The sequence below is a fragment of the Pongo pygmaeus genome, chromosome 21 (genome assembly GCF_028885625.2).
Source record: "Pongo pygmaeus isolate AG05252 chromosome 21, NHGRI_mPonPyg2-v2.0_pri, whole genome shotgun sequence".
In the NCBI taxonomy this organism is placed as follows: Eukaryota; Metazoa; Chordata; class Mammalia; order Primates; family Hominidae; genus Pongo; species Pongo pygmaeus.
Window position 1 is genome coordinate 16,188,464 of NC_072394.2, and position 17,278 is coordinate 16,205,741.

The following is a 17,278-nucleotide window of genomic DNA, read 5'->3' on the forward strand; positions in this document are numbered from 1 at the left end:
TTCCCCTGACAGAGCCTTAGAGGGGCTCTTTCCTGACTTTTTACTGCAAGAACCTGGTGGGGTTCCTGGAGGTAAAACCCATGAAAGTATGTCACCCCCCCGCCACACTCCCTTGGCAAGGCTGCATTCTCCGAGAGTTTCTCACTGTCACACCAGTCCACCTTTAACCTCCAGCAATTCATCACTCACCAATTAAGTGTTCCTTTCAGATTAAGACTAGCACTTCTGTTCCACATCAGCAGTTGATGGCTGTAACTCTCTGGATTCATCTGTCTCTCCAGATTGCAAGGTGTCTTTTAAATTTCCCAAAGGAGAAAAAGGCTACTTCTCATCCAAATTTTTGTCTAAATAGAGTTTAAATCCACTTACCCATTTATAATGGTGATGGCCTTTGAGGAAGCTGATGTAGGTGTCCTGAGCTGCATTTCAGGTTTGCAGGTGAGGTTAGGCTTGGAGCTTCTCCACAGCAGATTATACACATGCGACCAGCCTAGCCCATAGCTATGCTCCCAACAAGACCTCAGAGACCTCAGCCACCAAGCATGCATTTCTGTGTAGCAGGGCTAGAGGGACATTGCTCACAGGTGTGCCTATCAGGCAAGGAGAGAGAATATGCCTGTACACAGCTTCCCAAGAAGCCAACTTTCTCCTTCTGCAGGAGCTTTCGTGCAGGGAAGAGATAGGCCTAAGGTGTCCTAGAATTTATCTGCATTGCTGGGAAACTGCTATGTGTAGCAAGCTTTTTGAAAATACAGAGCTTGGGCATGGTATGGCAACTTTGTATTGCTTTTTGCACTAGAAGCTTTATTGTTAATGATGAAAGAGGGAAAAACCTTGATTGGTTGTTTTACACCTTACTGTTTTATTTTGAAGAAATATTTATGTTCCCAAAGGTTAAAAAAAAACCACCAACTCTTTTTTTTTTTAATTTTTTTTTTCTTTTATTATTATTATTATTATTATTATTATTATACTTTAGGTATATCTCCCAATGCTATCCCTCCCCCCTCCCCCCAACCCACAACAGTCCCCGAAGTGTGATGTTCCCCTTCCTGTGTCCATGTGTTCTCATTGTTCAATTCCCACCTATGAGTGAGAATATGCGGTGTTTGGTTTTTTGTTCTTGCGATAGTTTACTGAGAATGATGATTTCCAATTTCATCCATGTCCCTACAAAGGACATGAACTCATCATTTTTTATGGCTGCATAGTATTCCATGGTGTATATGTGCCACATTTTCTTAATCCAGGCTATCATTGTTGGACATTTGGGTTGGTTCCAAGTCTTTGCTATTGTGAATCATGCGGCAATAAACATACGTGTGCATGTGTCTTTATAGCAGCATGATTTATAGTCCTTTGGGTATATACCCAGTAATGGGATGGCTGGGTCGAATGGAATTTCTAGTTCTAGATCCCTGAGGAATCGCCACACTGACTTCCACAAGGGTTGAACTAGTTTACAGTCCCACCAACAGTGTAAAAGTGTTCCTATTTCTCCACATCCTCTCCAGCACCTGTTGTTTCCTGACTTTTTAATGATCGCCATTCTAACTGGTGTGAGATGGTATCTCATTGTGGTTTTGATTTGCATTTCTCTGATGGCCAGTGATGGTGAGCATTTTTTCATGTGTTTTTTGGCTGCATAAATGTCTTGTTTTGAGAAGTGTCTGTTCATGTCCTTCGCCCACTTTTTGATGGGGTTGTTTGTTTTTTTCTTGTAAATTTGTTGGAGTTCATTGTAGATTCTGGATATTAGCCCTTTGTCAGATGAGTAGGCTGCGAAAATTTTCTCCCATTTTGTAGGTTGCCTGTTCACTCTGATGGTAGTTTCCTTTGCTGTGCAGAAGCTCTTTAGTTTAATTAGATCCCATTTGTCAATTTTGGCTTTTGTTGCCATTGCTTTTGGTGTTTTAGACATGAAGTCCTTGCCCATGCCTATGTCCTGAATGGTATTGCCTAGGTTTTCTTCTAGGGTTTTTATGGTTTTAGGTCTAACATTTAAGTCTTTAATCCATCTTGAATTGATTTTTGTATAAGGTGTAAGGAAGGGATCCAGTTTCAGCTTTCTACATATGGCTAGCCAGTTTTCCCAGCACCATTTATTAAATAGGGAATCCTTTCCCCATTTCTTGTTTTTCTCAGGTTTGTCAAAGATCAGATGGTTGTAGATATGTGGCATTATTTCTGAGGGCTCTGTTCTGTTCCATTGATCTATATCTCTGTTTTGGTACCTGTACCGTGCTGTTTTGGTTACTGTAGCCTTGTAGTATAGTTTGAAGTCAGGTAGCGTGATGCCTCCAGCTTTGTTCTTTTGGCTTAGGATTGACTTGGCGATGCGGGCTCTTTTTTGGTTCCATATGAACTTTAAAGTAGTTTTTTCCAATTCTGTGAAGAAAGTCATTGGTAGCTTGATGGGGATGGCATTGAATCTGTAAATTACCTTGGGAAGGATGGCCATTTTCATGATATTGATTCTTCCTACCCATGAGCATGGAATGTTCTTCCATTTGTTTGTATCCTCTTTTATTTCCTTGAGCAGTGGTTTGTAGTTCTCCTTGAAGAGGTCTTTCACATCCCTTGTAAGTTGGATTCCTAGGTATTTTATTCTCTTTGAAGCAATTGTGAATGGGAGTTCACTCATGATTTGGCTCTCTGTTTGTCTGTTATTGATGTATAAGAATGCTTGTGATTTTTGCACATTGATTTTGTATCCTGAGAATTTGCTGAAGTTGCTTATCAGCTTAAGGAGATTTTGGGCTGAGACAATGGGGTTTTCTAGATATACTATCATGTCATCTGCAAACAGGGACAATTTGACTTCCTCTTTTCCTAATTGAATACCCTTGATTTCCTTATCCTGCCTAATTGCCCTGGCCAGAACTTCCAACACTATGTTGAATAGAAGTGGCGAGAGAGGGCATCCCTGTCTTGTGCCAGTTTTCAAAGGGAATGCTTCCAGTTTTTGCCCATTCAGTATGATATTGGCTGTGGGTTTGTCATAAATAGCTCTTATTATTTTGAGATACGTCCCATCAATTCCTAATTTATTGAGAGTTTTTAGCATGAAGGGTTGTTGAATTTTGTCAAAGGCCTTTTCTGCATCTATCGAGATAATCATGTGGTTTTTGTCTTTGGTTCTGTTTATATGCTGGATTACATTTATTGATTTGCGTATATTGAACCAGCCTTGCATCCCAGGGATGAAGCCCACTTGATCATGGTGGATAAGCTTTTTGATGTGCTGCTGGATTCTGTTTGCCAGTATTTTATTGAGGATTTTTGCATCAATGTTCATCAAGGATATTGGTCTAAAATTCTCTTTTTTGGTTGTGTCTCTGCCAGGCTTTGGTATCAGGATGATGCTGGCCTCATAAAATGAGTTAGGGAGGATTCCCTCTTTTTCTATTGATTGGAATAGTTTCAGAAGGAATGGTACCAGCTCCTCCTTGTACCTCTGGTAGAATTCGGCTGTGAACCCATCTGGTCCTGGACTTTTTTTGGTTGGTAAGCTATTGATTATTGCCACAATTTCAGCTCCTGTTATTGGTCTATTCAGAGATTCAACTTCTTCTTGGTTTAGTCTTGGGAGGGTGTATGTGTTGAGGAATTTATCCATTTCTTCTAGATTTTCTAGTTTATTTGCATAGAGGTGTTTGTAATATTCTCTGATGGTAGTTTGTATTTCTGTGGGATCGGTGGTGATATCCCCTTTATCATTTTTTATTGCATCTATTTGATTCTTCTCTCTTTTTTTCTTTATTAATCTTGCTAGCGGTCTATCAATTTTGTTGATCCTTTCAAAAAACCAGCTCCTGGATTCATTTATTTTTTGAAGGGTTTTTTGTGTCTCTATTTCCTTCAGTTCTGCTCTGATTTTAGTTATTTCTTGCCTTCTGCTAGCTTTTGAATGTGTTTGCTCTTGCTTTTCTAGTTCTTTTAATTGTGATGTTAGGGTGTCAATTTTGGATCTTTCCTGCTTTCTCTTGTGGGCATTTAGTGCCATAAATTTCCCTCTACACACTGCTTTGAATGCATCCCAGAGATTCTGGTATGTTGTGTCTTGGTTCTCGTTGGTTTCAAAGAACATCTTTATTTCTGCCTTCATTTCGTTATGTACCCAGTAGTCATTCAGGAGCAGGTTGTTCAGTTTCCACGTAGTTGAGCGGTTTTGAGTGAGATTCTTAGTCCTGAGTTCTAGCTTGATTGCACTGTGATCTGAGAGACAGTTTGTTACAATTTCTGTTCTTTTACATTTATTGAGGAGAGCTTTACTTCCAAGGATATGGTCAATTTTGGAATAGGTGTGGTGTGGTGCTGAAAAAAATGTATATTCTGTTGATTTGGGGTGGAGAGTTCTGTAGATGTCTATTAGGTCTGCTTGGTGCAGAGCTGAGTTCAATTCCTGGGTATCCTTGTTGACTTTCTGTCTCGTTGATCTGTCTAATGTTGACAGTGGGGTGTTAAAGTCTCCCATTATTAATGTGTGGGAGTCTAAGTCTCTTTGTAGGTCACTCAGGACTTGCTTTATGAATCTGGGTGCTCCTGTATTGGGTGCATATATATTTAGGATAGTTAGCTCTTCTTGTTGAATTAATCCCTTTACCATTATGTAATGGCCTTCTTTGTCTCTTTTGATCTTTGTTGGTTTAAAGTCTGTTTTATCAGAGACTAGGATTGCAACCCCTGCCTTTTTTTGTTTTCCATTTGCTTGGTAGATCTTCCTCCATCCTTTTATTTTGAGCCTATGTGTGTCTCTGCACGTGAGATGGGTTTCCTGAATACAGCACACTGATGGGTCTTGAATCTTTATCCAATTTGCCAGTCTGTGTCTTTTAATTGGAGCATTTAGTCCATTTACGTTTAAAGTTAATATTGTTATGTGTGAATTTGATCCTGTCATTATGATGTTAGCTGGATATTTTGCTCGTTAGTTGATGCAGTCTCTTCCTAGTCTCAATGGTCTTTACATTTCGGTATGATTTTGCAGTGGCTGGTACCGGTTGTGCCTTTCCATGTTTAGCGCTTCCTTCAAGAGCTCTTTTAGGGCAGGCCTGGTGGTGACAAAATCTCTCAGCATTTGCTTGTCTGTAAAGTATTTTATTTCTCCTTCACTTATGAAGCTTAGTTTGGCAGGATATGAAATTCTGGGTTGAAAATTCTTTTCTTTAAGAATGTTAAATATTGGCCCCCACTCTCTTCTGGCTTGTAGGGTTTCTGCCGAGAGATCTGCTGTTAGTCTGATGGGCTTCCCTTTGATGGTAACCCGTCCTTTCTCTCTGGCTGCCCTTAACATTTTTTCCTCATTTCAACTTTGGTGAATCTGACAATTATGTGTCTTGGAGTTGCTCTTCTCGAGGAGTATCTTTATGGCGTTCTCTGTATTTCCTGAATCTGAATGTTGGCCTGCCTTGCTAGATTGGGGAAGTTCTCCTGGATAATATCCTGCAGAGTGTTTTCCAACTTGTTTCCATTCTCTCCATCACTTTCAGGTACACCAATCAGACGTAGATTTGGTCTTTTCACATAGTCCCACATTTCTTGGAGGCTTTGCTTGTTTCTTTTTATTCTTTTTTCTCTAAACTTCCCTTCTCGCTTCATTTCATTCATTTCATCTTCCAGGGCTGATACCCTTTCTTCCATTTGATCGCATTGGCTCCTGAGGCTTCTGCATTCTTCACGTAGTTCTCGAGCCTTGGTTTTCAGCTCCATCAGCTCCTTTAAGCACTTCTCTGTATTGGTTATTCTAGTTATACATTCTTCTAAATTTTTTTCAAAGTTTTCAACTTCTTTGCCTTTGGTTTGAATATCCTCCCATAGCTCGGAGTAATTTGATCGTCTGAAGCCTTCTTCTCTCAGCTCGTCAAAGTCATTCTCCGTCCAGCTTTGTTCCGTTGCTGGTGAGGAACTGCGTTCCTTTGGAGGAGGAGAGGTACTCTGGTTTTTAGAGTTTCCAGTTTTTCTGCTCTGTTTTTTCCCCATCTTTGTGGTTTTATCTACTTTTGGTCTTTGATGATGGTGATGTACAGATGGGTTTTTGGCGTGGATGTCCTTTCTGTTAGTTTTCCTTCTAACAGACAGAACCCTCAGCTGCAGGTCTGTTGGAGTACCTGGCCGGCCGTGTGAGGTGTCAGTCTGCCCCTGCTGGGGGGTGCCTCCCAGCTAGGCTGCTCGGGGGTCAGGGGTCAGGGACCCACTTGAGGAGGCAGTCAGCCCATTCTCAGATCTCCAGCTGCATGCTGGGAGAACCACTGCTCTCCTCACAGCTGTCAGACAGGGACATTTAAGTCTGCAGAGGTTACTGCTCTCTTTTTGTTTGTCTGTGCCCTGCCCCCAGAGGTGGAGCCTACAGAGGCAGGCAGGCCTCCTTGAGCTGTGGTGGGCTCCACCCAGTTCAAGCTTCCAGGCTGCTTTGTTTACCTAAGCGAGCCTGGGCAATGGCGGGCGCCCCTCCCCCAGCCTCGCTGCCGACTTGCTGTTTGATCTCAGACTGCTGTGCTAGCAATCAGCGAGACTCCGTGGGCGTAGGACCCTCTGAGCCAGGTGCGGGCTATACTCTCTTGGGGCACCGTTTCCTAAGCCCGTCGGAAAAGCACAGTATTCGGGTGGGAGTGGCCCGATTTTCCAGGTGCCGTCTGTCACCCCTGGAAGGGGAACTCCCTGACCCCTTGCGCTTCCCCAGTGAGGCAATGCCTCGCCCCTGCTTTGGCTGGCGCACGGTGCGCTCACCCACTGACCTGCGCCCACTCTCTGGCACTCCCTAGTGAGATGAACACGGTACCTCAGATGGAAATGCAGAAATCACCCGTCTCTGCGTGGCTTGCGCTGGGAGCTGTAGACCGGAGCTGTAGACCGGAGCTGTTCCTATTCAGCCATCTTGGCTCCTCCCCCCCTTTTTTTTTTCTTTTTTGAGATGGAGTTTTGCTCTTATTGGCCAGGCTGGAGTGCAGTGGCATGATCTTGTCTCACTGCAACCTCCGCCCCCCGGGTTCAAGCGATTCTCCTGCCTCAGCCTCCTGAGTAGCTGGGATTACAGGTGCCCATCACCACACTGGCTAATTTTTGTATTTTTAGTAGAGCCATGTTGACCAGGCTGGTCTTGAACTCCTGACCTCAAGTGAGCTGCCTGCCTCAGCCTCCCAGAGTGCTGGGATTACAGGCGTGAGCCACTACACCCGGCCACCAACTCTTTTAAAAGTTGTTTTCAAGGGCTAAGAAATAGCATTTTGAGGTAATAATATTTCTGAATTTTATGTAATTCATATTTTCTAAATTGTGTATAATTCAGTGTTTTCCTTATTCTAATCAATCCAAGATACATTTGTGAATATATTTCTATGTCCCAGATACTACTTATATTAACTTCAGTATACTAATTAAAGAACTGAGCCCTGAAACTTAAGTTTTGCCCAGGTCACATTTGATGGCTAGTGGCAGAGTTGATTGGTTTTATGTAAATTGATCCCTTTTTTTAACAGTTACAATTTTGAAATATTTTATTTTATTTTATTTATTTTTGAGATGGACTCTCACTCTGTTGCCTAGGCTGTAGTGCAGTGGCATGATCTCGGCTTGCTGCAACTTCTGCCTCCTAGGTTCAAGCAATTCTCCTGCCTCCCGTGTAGCTGGGATTACAGGCGTGTGCCACCACACCCATCTAATTTTTGTATTTTTAGTAGAGATGGAGTTTCACCATGTTGGCCAGGCTGGTCTCGAGCTCCTAACCTCAAATGATCCACCCACCTTGGCCTCCCAAAGTGTTGGGATTACAGGTGTGAGCCACTGCACCTGGCCATTGAAAAATTTTAAATTAATATATAATTTGTATACATTAAAATTCACCTTTGAAAAATATTCAGTTCAATAAATGTTGAACTGCGTAGGGTCATGTAGCCACCACCATAGTCAAAATAAAGAATATTTTCATTAACCCCTCCAATTTGCTCTTTTTCTAAGTGTTTTAAAGTTTTAGATTTTATTCTTAGGTCTGCGACCCATTTTGAGTGGATTTTTGCGAAAAACGTGAAGAAGTGTTGACCTAGTTTCTTTTCTTTCTCTCCTTCCTTCTTTTGCAAATGAATGTCCATTTATTTGGGCACCATTTGTTGAACTGCCTTTTCGTCTTTGCTGAAAATCAATTAACATATATGTACACCAAAAATTTCTGAACTCTCTCTTTTATTTCATTGATGGGTATATCTATAAACCTCACAAGTTTTAAATTGATTAGTGTGGTTAAGCCCTCACACTTACTGTCATCACTATTTCACCACTTACTTGAGCTGTGACATGCCAAAAAAGTACAAAGCAAAGCTATTTCTCTCTATATTTTTGACTTTCTTAAGTGCCTCAGACAACGGTAACTCATTGACATTTATACCTCAGAGCTAAAATACAGAGATTACATTTGGATCAACACCTTCAGTACTTATATCCTGAAACTAATTATGTTGCCAGTATAATGAAATGAAAATGTTAACATGTTTAAGCCTGTCATGTGAAAATATTTCAGATGTCACAATGAAACCATTTATGCCATCCTTGTCATGGGTTGTCTCTGGTCCTATAATTACTTTCTGGCTTCTAGAAAATCCGTTTGAATATTTAAAATATTCAAGAATAAAACATTACTGAGAAAGCAGAGATGGCTCTTTCTCTGACCTCCTAGTAAAAGTGTCTTTGTTTTTGTCTAACTTCATCTTGGCTGCCCTGAGTTTGAATTGCGCATCAAGATTGGGGGTACCCTGACTTTTTCCTTGCCTACATCCAAAGCAAGACTTCCTTGGTTCCTTTGACAAGAGCTGTAGTCCACCAGATGATTTAAATCTAAGATACTCTTTCTCTCCAAGTCCATACTTAGTTGTAGGTAGATTTTGTCTCTATTGGCAGTGTCGGGAGTAGAGATAGAGCACCAATCACTAAAAACTGTGCTCCTCCCTTTACCTCCAGGATCTGGAATTCTGAATTAGTCACTCCTGGGCATAGCCATGGCTGTTGGGGGAGAGGAATGAGAGAGGAAGTTTTTCACCTTGACGCATCCTGGGAACCCTGATCTCATCTGTTCTATTCACCAGTAGCTCTCATTCTCAAAGTACCGTTCGGCGGCTTTCTTCGGCTTTGGAAACTTTCATCTCTGCCCTGGCACTCTTCACAGACTGAAGCTCCTTCCCACTCTGTACCATGCACATGGCTCAGCACCAGATTCCAAAAAGTTGGAGCTGGGCTTACAGATAGGAACATTCCTGCACCTGCTGAGGGTTGCACCAGGTTGCCTTCACTACACTGTGGTGTTTCCTGTTTGCTAAAGCCCTGGGCCTGTTTTCCAATTGACTGCTTGTGGAGTGTGACTCTGAAGGTACTCTGTCCCAACACTCTTGGATGACTCACAAAAGGCAAGTTATTGCCTTTTTCTTGATGTCATTTCCCTCTCTCCCTGATAAAGTGAGTAGTCCTCCTTATCACCCCTTTGCCGATGTCAGAGCACAACTCATTATGCCAGGCTTGGGGGTTTACAGAGTTCCTCAGCACTTTGCAACACTCCCTCCTCCCCACTCTACCCCAGTGTTACAACAGACCCTCTTATCTCCCTTTTCTTGAGGGCATTACAGCCAGGAATAACTAGCTGAGTGGTGCTAAATGAAATGTATTCTAAGCCTCCCATTAAGCCACCCACCCTCATTGTGCTTGTGGTACCTTATTTATAGGGACTCCTGTAATTGGAGAACATCTCTCCCCTTAGTTCTCTTTCTTTCCCTTCAAGCAGAAGCCAGCTGGGGTCAGAGGAGAGGCTGCTTTCACCTGCAGTCTCCATCACTCCGTCTGGCTTTCCAGATCTCAGTCTTATAGGGGGACACCTGCGCAAATGATTCCAGGGCATTTCGTCATGCCTGCCCTTGCCCTCTTTCCCAAGACACAACTGCCGGAGGCAGCCATTTAAAAATGTGGTATGTAGTCTTTTAGACTCCTTTATACATTTCCCTTTTTTACATACATGGGGTGATACTACATACTGTAGGCTTCTCTGTTTGTGTACTCCTATATTGATGGCATTTTTCATGTTCTCAGCTGCATGAAATTCCATCGTATAATTCTAGCGTGGTTTACTTCACCAGGTCCTTATTGACTGTTGTTCCTGTTGCTACAATTTTCAGATGTTGTGAAAACAGTCCCATGGACATCAGTGTATATACAGTTTTGTACACCTGAACAATGATTTTCTTAGAAGTGGAACTAATAGAACTTTCATTTTGATACGCTCTACCCTTTAGAAAAGTAGCACCATTTGGCTGGGTGCAGTGTCTCACACCTGTAATCCCAGCACTTTGGGAGGCTGAGGCGGGCGGATCATGAGGTCAGGAGATCGAGACCATCCTGGCTAATACGGTGAAACGCCATCTCTACTAAAAATACAAAAAAAATTAGCTGGGCCTGGTGGCGGGCGCCTGTAGTCCCAGCTACTCAGGAGGCTGAGGCAGGAGAATGGCGTGAACCCGGGACGCAGAGCTTGCAGTGAGCCGAGATGGCGCAACTGCACTCCAGCCTGGGCAACAGAGCGAGACTTCATCTCAAAAGAAAAGAAAAGAAAAGAAAAGAAAAGTAGCACCATTTATGCTCTCACCAGCTGTATATAAGGGTCACCTTTTCCCCCACACACTTGCTAGCAATGAACTTTAGCCTTCTTTTTCATCTAAGACCATACCCATACCAATGGAAACATGGTATTTTATTGTTTCAGTTTGTATTTCTGTAATTATTCATGGGACTGAGCATCATTTAATATACGTAATAGTCATTTGGATTTTTTCTGTGAATTGTCTGTTCGTATCTTTTTTCTACTATGGTGTTCATCTTTTCTGTGTTGCTTTGTAAGAGTTCTTTATATGGTAAAAATATTAACTCTTTGTTTTGTGTATACATTACAGATATTTCCCCCAGTTTGGTGTTGGTTTTTTAATTTCGATTCCAATGTCTTTTAATAAATGGACCTTAAAATTTTTATGCAACTAAATCTGTTGTAGTTTCCTTTGTGGCTTTTGGTTTTTCATTCTTTTCCTGATCAAATATTATAAAAATATTTAAATGTCTTTATTGTTCCAATGATTTTTAAAAATCTTTTACACCTGGAAGATCTGTCTTGTTATGAGGGTGATTATGGTAGAATGACTTCCCACGTGAATGGTAGAAGGGTCATCTGAAGTCACCTTTTGGCAGGTCTGGAATCTTATGAACACTGCAGAAACTAGGTAGAACCTAGAGCCCAGTTTGATGACATTGGTGTGTCTACACAGAGGTTTACACAGTTTCCTCAAGTGTTTCATTAGTAAATGAGAGGTAGAACCTGTGATTCTCTTGTTATTGTTATTAAGTTGAACAAACCTTTTATTTCCAGCCTTACTCAAATCTATACCAACTTTATAATCTGTAAGCCACTAACAAGTCAGGCTAGATTTTTCTGTATAAAGAGAAAGAGTCCTGGCTAAGCAATATGTTAATTACTATTGTAGCCACTCTGAGAAACACAATGGACACCCTTTCAAAATTTGTTTCAGATGTTGAGACTGATGATGACACACACACACACACACACCAAGAGTGTGAAAAGGTTAATTATGTACATAATTGTGGTCTCCAGAGAGAGCAGAGCAGGCATCCCAAGTGAGTCTCAAATGGCTTAAGAGGGCAGGAAAGGAGAAGCCTGGCTAGGGATTTTATTAGGGTTGTGGCTGGGGCTGGAGAGAGGATTCCTTTATGCAGGCAGTGGTTTGCATGGTTGGAATCTTCCCCCATTGCCAAAGGAGGGAGCCCCCAGACTTTCTTATCAGCTTACCCAGTTATGGGGCAGAGTGGCAGAGGGAGGGTGAGGCTCAAAAGCAGATAGCAGTCAGATGTCAAAAACCAGAGTTAGACTCCTTATAATCGCCAGTCACTGAGCAGTTACATTGACATATCCTTAGGCTCCTTCAAGCGCTGAAGGGTGGGAGCACTGGTATATCGGAGAGTTCGCTCCCCCAAAGTGCTAGTTTACGTTCATGTTTATGTAGTTGCTAATGGCAAGAAACAACCAACCAACCATTATTAAAAATAAAAACATTTGTGTCAGGAGCTTCAAATGATCATGATGTGGGTGTTGACCACATCTACCCTGAGGCAGCTGGATGGCCCTGACTTTTATGTTGAGACAGATTTTAAATGACTCAACCACGTGGACATACAACCACCTTGTACTCCTCTAACAATAACGCCTGTCCCTGAGTTTTTTTGTTACTTGGTGATTTAGTTACTAATGTCCTATGAATCATATGACAGCAATGCATTTATTTCTAACATACTGAGTATCAAAGCTCGGGTAAACTGTGGCTATTTTCCTTTGTGAAAATTCCATTCGTTGATATGTGATTTTCTCATTTCCTCCTGAAACCATTCCATCATTGTCAGTAATCTTATTCTCTCTCTTTAGGCAGCAGTTACGGCTCTTGACTGCTTGCTTTTCAGATTTTCTGTCTTTCTTGGTAACCACTTTGATCAGTACAAACTGACGTAGTATAGAATTTATTTCTTGGATATGCCTGCTTTTGTTGAGAGTGTAAATGGCCGTTTGAGTTCAGTGGGTTCTTTGACTTAGATTAACTACGTATATCTTTGTGACCGTTTTTAGTTTGAGATAAATTGGACTCCATGTTCAATACTAATTTTCAAGGCCTGAATGATTGGGTTGGCAAAACTGAAGAATCAAATATTACTCATTTTTCACCACTTAATGCTATGCTATGTGATTAATTTTTGCATTCTGTAAAGCTTGTCATATACCAGGCTGTTGTGTCATAAATTCCATTTGTAGTTATTTGTTTTTAAAAGATTAGTATTCTCTTCTTTTGTTTCTATACTACCATGCCTTTTTAAATCCTTTGATACATGTTTCCTACATAGGTTTTTGTTGTGTGTTAGATAGTTTGCTTTCATTTTCAAGGCATTATTCAAGTGTCTTTCACTGCAGAAATCCTTTTTATTCCATTTCTCTGCTTGTCAGAATTCCAAACCAGAAATTTCTGAGAGAGCAACAGGAATTTCACACTTAGATCAAGTTCATGAGGTTGAGAGATTTCTTTGCTAGACATATTTGGCAGAAATAAAAATTGTTAATATAGAAACCTCTCAAAAATTAAAAATGGGAAAGTAACAATCCTTGATCCAGCTTTTCTGGAAAATGTTGGACAAAATTTTACTTAAAACAGGGGCAATAATTTTCAAGTCATGAGTGATATTGGCTTCTTGTACTTAAAACTAAAACTTCAGTAGTAAAATGCAAATAAATCGTAATGTCAGCATTAACATGGATTAGATTTGTTTGTTAAGTCAAATGGAATTATATCAGTAAGCTCTGAACTCAGAAAAGTTTCAGCAATTACTGTACAATCCTGACAGAACCTATACTATAACATGACCAATGTAATCATTATAATCTGTCAAAATTACATTTAGTGTACCTACATGTTGATTATTGAAAGAGAACTATATCTTGTTCCTTATGAAAATAAACACAATACTAATATGATGATGAAATAATGCTATAAAAGTATAATCATGATGTTCAGACATAATTTCCCCAAAACAGGTATCTAAAATGTTAAACTTTAATCATCCTGTTGGCACAGTTGGCAGCATGTCAGTCTTATAAAATGTTAAACTTTAAAACAATCTGATGATCCTCCAATGTTACTATTTAATGTTGTAGTTTATGCTTATGTTCATAAGAAAATATGGCAATGTCAAATATTGTTCTCATTTACCATTAGAATGTTTCTGTTATCCTTCAAGAGGTCTGAATAAATCATGGAACCATGTTCAAGGGCTGCTGTATTAGTAAGTAGTTACTTATTTCTCTTGGTCAGTGAATCAGATTTTAGCATGTGATTGCATGGCATCTTAAAGCATTTGGAAAGGCTGGAACTAGGAGTGGCATGATGTTTTCATGTTTCTAATATGTAGAATCTGTACTAAAGATATAAAGATATAATAGCTAATTTTATGTATCAACTTGACCAAGCCATGGTGCCCAGTTGTTTAGTCTAATACCAGTCTAGGTGTTGCTGTGAAGGTATTGTTTAGACTGATTAACACTTAAATCAGTAGGCTTTGAGCTAAGCATATTACTCTCCATAATGTACGTGGGCCTCGTCCAATCAGTTAAAGATATTATGAGAAATGAGCGAGGTCCCCAGAGAAAGGAGTTCTGTCTCCAGCCTGGTCTGCAGATTTGAGACTTTCCAGCTCCCACAATCACATGAGTCAATTCATATATATATATATATATCCTTTTGGTTCTGTTTCTCTGGAGAACCCTGACTAACTGGTAATTAAAAGTTAATATAAATGCTCCTTGACTTATGATGGGGTTATGTCCCGATAAACTCACCATTAGTTGAAAACATCATAAGTGTAAAATACATTTAATACCCTGATAAACCCATCAGAAAAGTTTTGAAAAATGTAAGTTGGCCAGGTGAGGTGGCTCACACCTGTAATCCCAGCACTTTGGGTGGCTGAGGCGGGTGGATCACCTGAGGTCCGGAGTTCCAAACCAGTCTGGGCAACATGGCAAAACCCTTTCTCTACTAAAAATACAAAAATTAGCCAGATGTGGTGGCACACACCTGTAATCCCAGCTACTTGGGAGGCTGAGACAGGAGAGAATCGCTTGAACCTGGGAGGCCGAGGTTGCAGTGAGCTGAGATTGCGCCACTGCACTCCAGTCTGGGCAACAGAGCAAGACTCCATCTCAAAAAAAAAAAAAAAAAGAAAGAAAGAAAAAAGTAAGTCAAACCATCACAAGCCAAGATGCTATATTCTAAAATATAAAAGACCCCAACCCCATTATGTGACATTACCTTCTCGATAGTATTCCTCTAAACTCTGCTCAGCCTGCCTTTTTTTCTTTTCTTTTCTTTTCTTTTCTTTTCTTTCTTTCTTTCTTTCTTTCTTTCTTTCTTTCTTTCTTTCTTTCTTTCTTTCTTTCCTTCTTTCTTTCTTTCTTTCTCTTTCTTTCTTTCTTTTTCTTTTTTTTTGTGAGACAGGTTCTCACTTTATTGCCCTTTATTGGAGTGAAGTGGTGCAGTCATAGCTCCCTACAGTCTCAAACTCTTGGGTTCAATCAGTCCTCCTGTCTCAGCCTCCTGAATAGCTGGGAATACAGGTGCATGCCACTACACCTGGCTCATTAAAACAAATTTTTTTTTGTAGACATGAGAGCTAACTATGTTGCCCAGGTTAGTCTTGAACTCCTGGTCTCCAGTGATCCTCCTGCTTTGGCCTCCAAAGTGTTGGGATTATAGATGTGAGCTACTGTAGCCAGTCTTATCTTTTATATAAAGGATATCTGAATACTATTTTAGAAATTGGTTATTTTTAATTCTGCTTTGTCCTGAACGACTCTTTCTGCATTTTGTGACCCCTTAGGTACAATCCTCATACTGATGTTGAAAGATGGCTTTTGTGTGTGGTGATAAACCATGGGGAGAAGAATTATGGTATTAATTTCCTGCCTGGAAAGATAGAGATGGCTCCATTGTGGGACTTGCCCATGCATTCGAACAGCCTGTTTCACATGTCTGTAGACAAGTTATAAAATGAATGTTCCTGTTGTGCTAGGGCTGAGATGAAGGGAAAATTATATTCCTTATGCCCTCTTTTCTCACTTACAAGGTAAAATCAGGTTAATCTAGAAGGAGGAAGTAGTCACAGAACATTTATGTGGTCTGAAGTTTGTGTGTGGAAGTGAGAAGAGTCAGTTGTATTCTCTCTGATGGTGGCAGTGGCAGTAGTGTTACAGGTCAAAGAGATTCAGAGAGCACCGACTGATGCAGTATCCTCCTGCTGTCATTTCCATTGATCACTGCCTAGTTGCCAATTAGTGGAACAGCATAGGACCCCTAAAACATGTAGCTTCACATGATCTTTCCTTAGTGCTTTGGCCATTTGCTATCAACAATTTTTTTTTTTTTTGAGACAAAGTCTCACTCTGTCGCCCAGGCTGGAGTGCAGTGGCACCATCTCTGTTCACTGCAACCTCCACCTCCTGGGTTCAAGCAATTCTCATGCCTCAGCCTCCCGAGTAGCTGGGATTACAGGTGCATGCCACCACAGCCAGCTAATTTTTGTATTTTTAGTAGAGATGGGGTTTCACCATGTTGGCCAGGCTGGTCTCAAACTCCTGACCTCAGTTGATCCACCCGCCTTGGCCTCCCAAAGTGCTGAGATTACAGACATCAGCCACCGCGCCTGGCTGGTTATCAACACTTATTAAGCACCTGGTATATGCCAGAGCTTGTTTTAGCAGCTAGTGTTATGCAATATGAATAAAATCCAGTTTCTTCCCCTAAATAGATTGTTCCACTTTATAGTACAACATGACAAAGACTAGAACACAAATTTGTAAAAATTAACCATGGAAATACCATCCTTTCTTTTCTTTGTCTTGCCTACTTTGTCACAAATCAAATGTCTGTATAGGCTTGTGTCTCTTTCTGAATTCTATTCTATTCCATTAATCTATTTGTCTTTCCATGAACCAGTACCATACTGTCTTATTTACTGTAACTTTACAATAAGTTTGGATACCTGATTAAGTCCTCCTACTTTGTTCTTCTTCAAGATTATCTTGGCTAGTCTTGGTTCTATACATTTCCATGTAAATTTTAGAATCACTTTGTTAGTTCCTTAGAAAAAGTTTTTGAAATTTTATTTGGGACTGAATTGATTCTGTAGATCAATTTGGAATAATCACCTTATTTATGATGTTGAGTTTTCAAATCCATAAACATGGTGTGTTTCTTCTTTTGTTTAGTCTCTCAGTGTTTTATAGTTTACCTTATAAGAGTCTTCTTATAAATCTTTTGTTTGATTTATTTATAGGAATATAATTTTTAAAAGTTATTGTATAAGGTATGTTTTTAAATTTTCATTTTCTAATGGTCACTGTTATATACATAGTATATAAATACTTCAAATCCAGAAAATTTGCTAAATTCACTAACTAATAATTTATTTGTAGATTTGTTTGAACTTTCCATACATACAATCATATTGTCTGTGAATAAGGAAAATTTTAATTCTTCCTTTTCAATCCTTATAACACATCATAACAAAACTATGAATATAAATGAGGCTAGTTCAATATTCAAAAATTGATCAATGTAATTAACTTACCTTGTCAACAAATGAAAGAAGAAAAAGTATATGATCATCCCAATAGATGCAGAAAGAGAATGTGACAAAATTCGAC

The 17,278-nt window shown here is 40.2% G+C and overlaps 1 long non-coding RNA gene across 1 annotated transcript in view; it reads left to right on the plus strand.

Moving 5' to 3' along the window:
• LOC129022001 (uncharacterized) overlaps window positions 1-15,699 on the plus strand; it is a 49,058-nt gene extending 33,359 nt beyond the window's left edge. The window contains exons 4-5 of the long non-coding RNA XR_008496189.1: window positions 13,794-13,860; window positions 15,454-15,699. This is a non-coding gene — a long non-coding RNA (uncharacterized LOC129022001). The remainder of the gene's footprint in view (window positions 1-13,793; window positions 13,861-15,453) is intronic.
• Window positions 15,700-17,278: the final 1,579 nt, after the last annotated feature.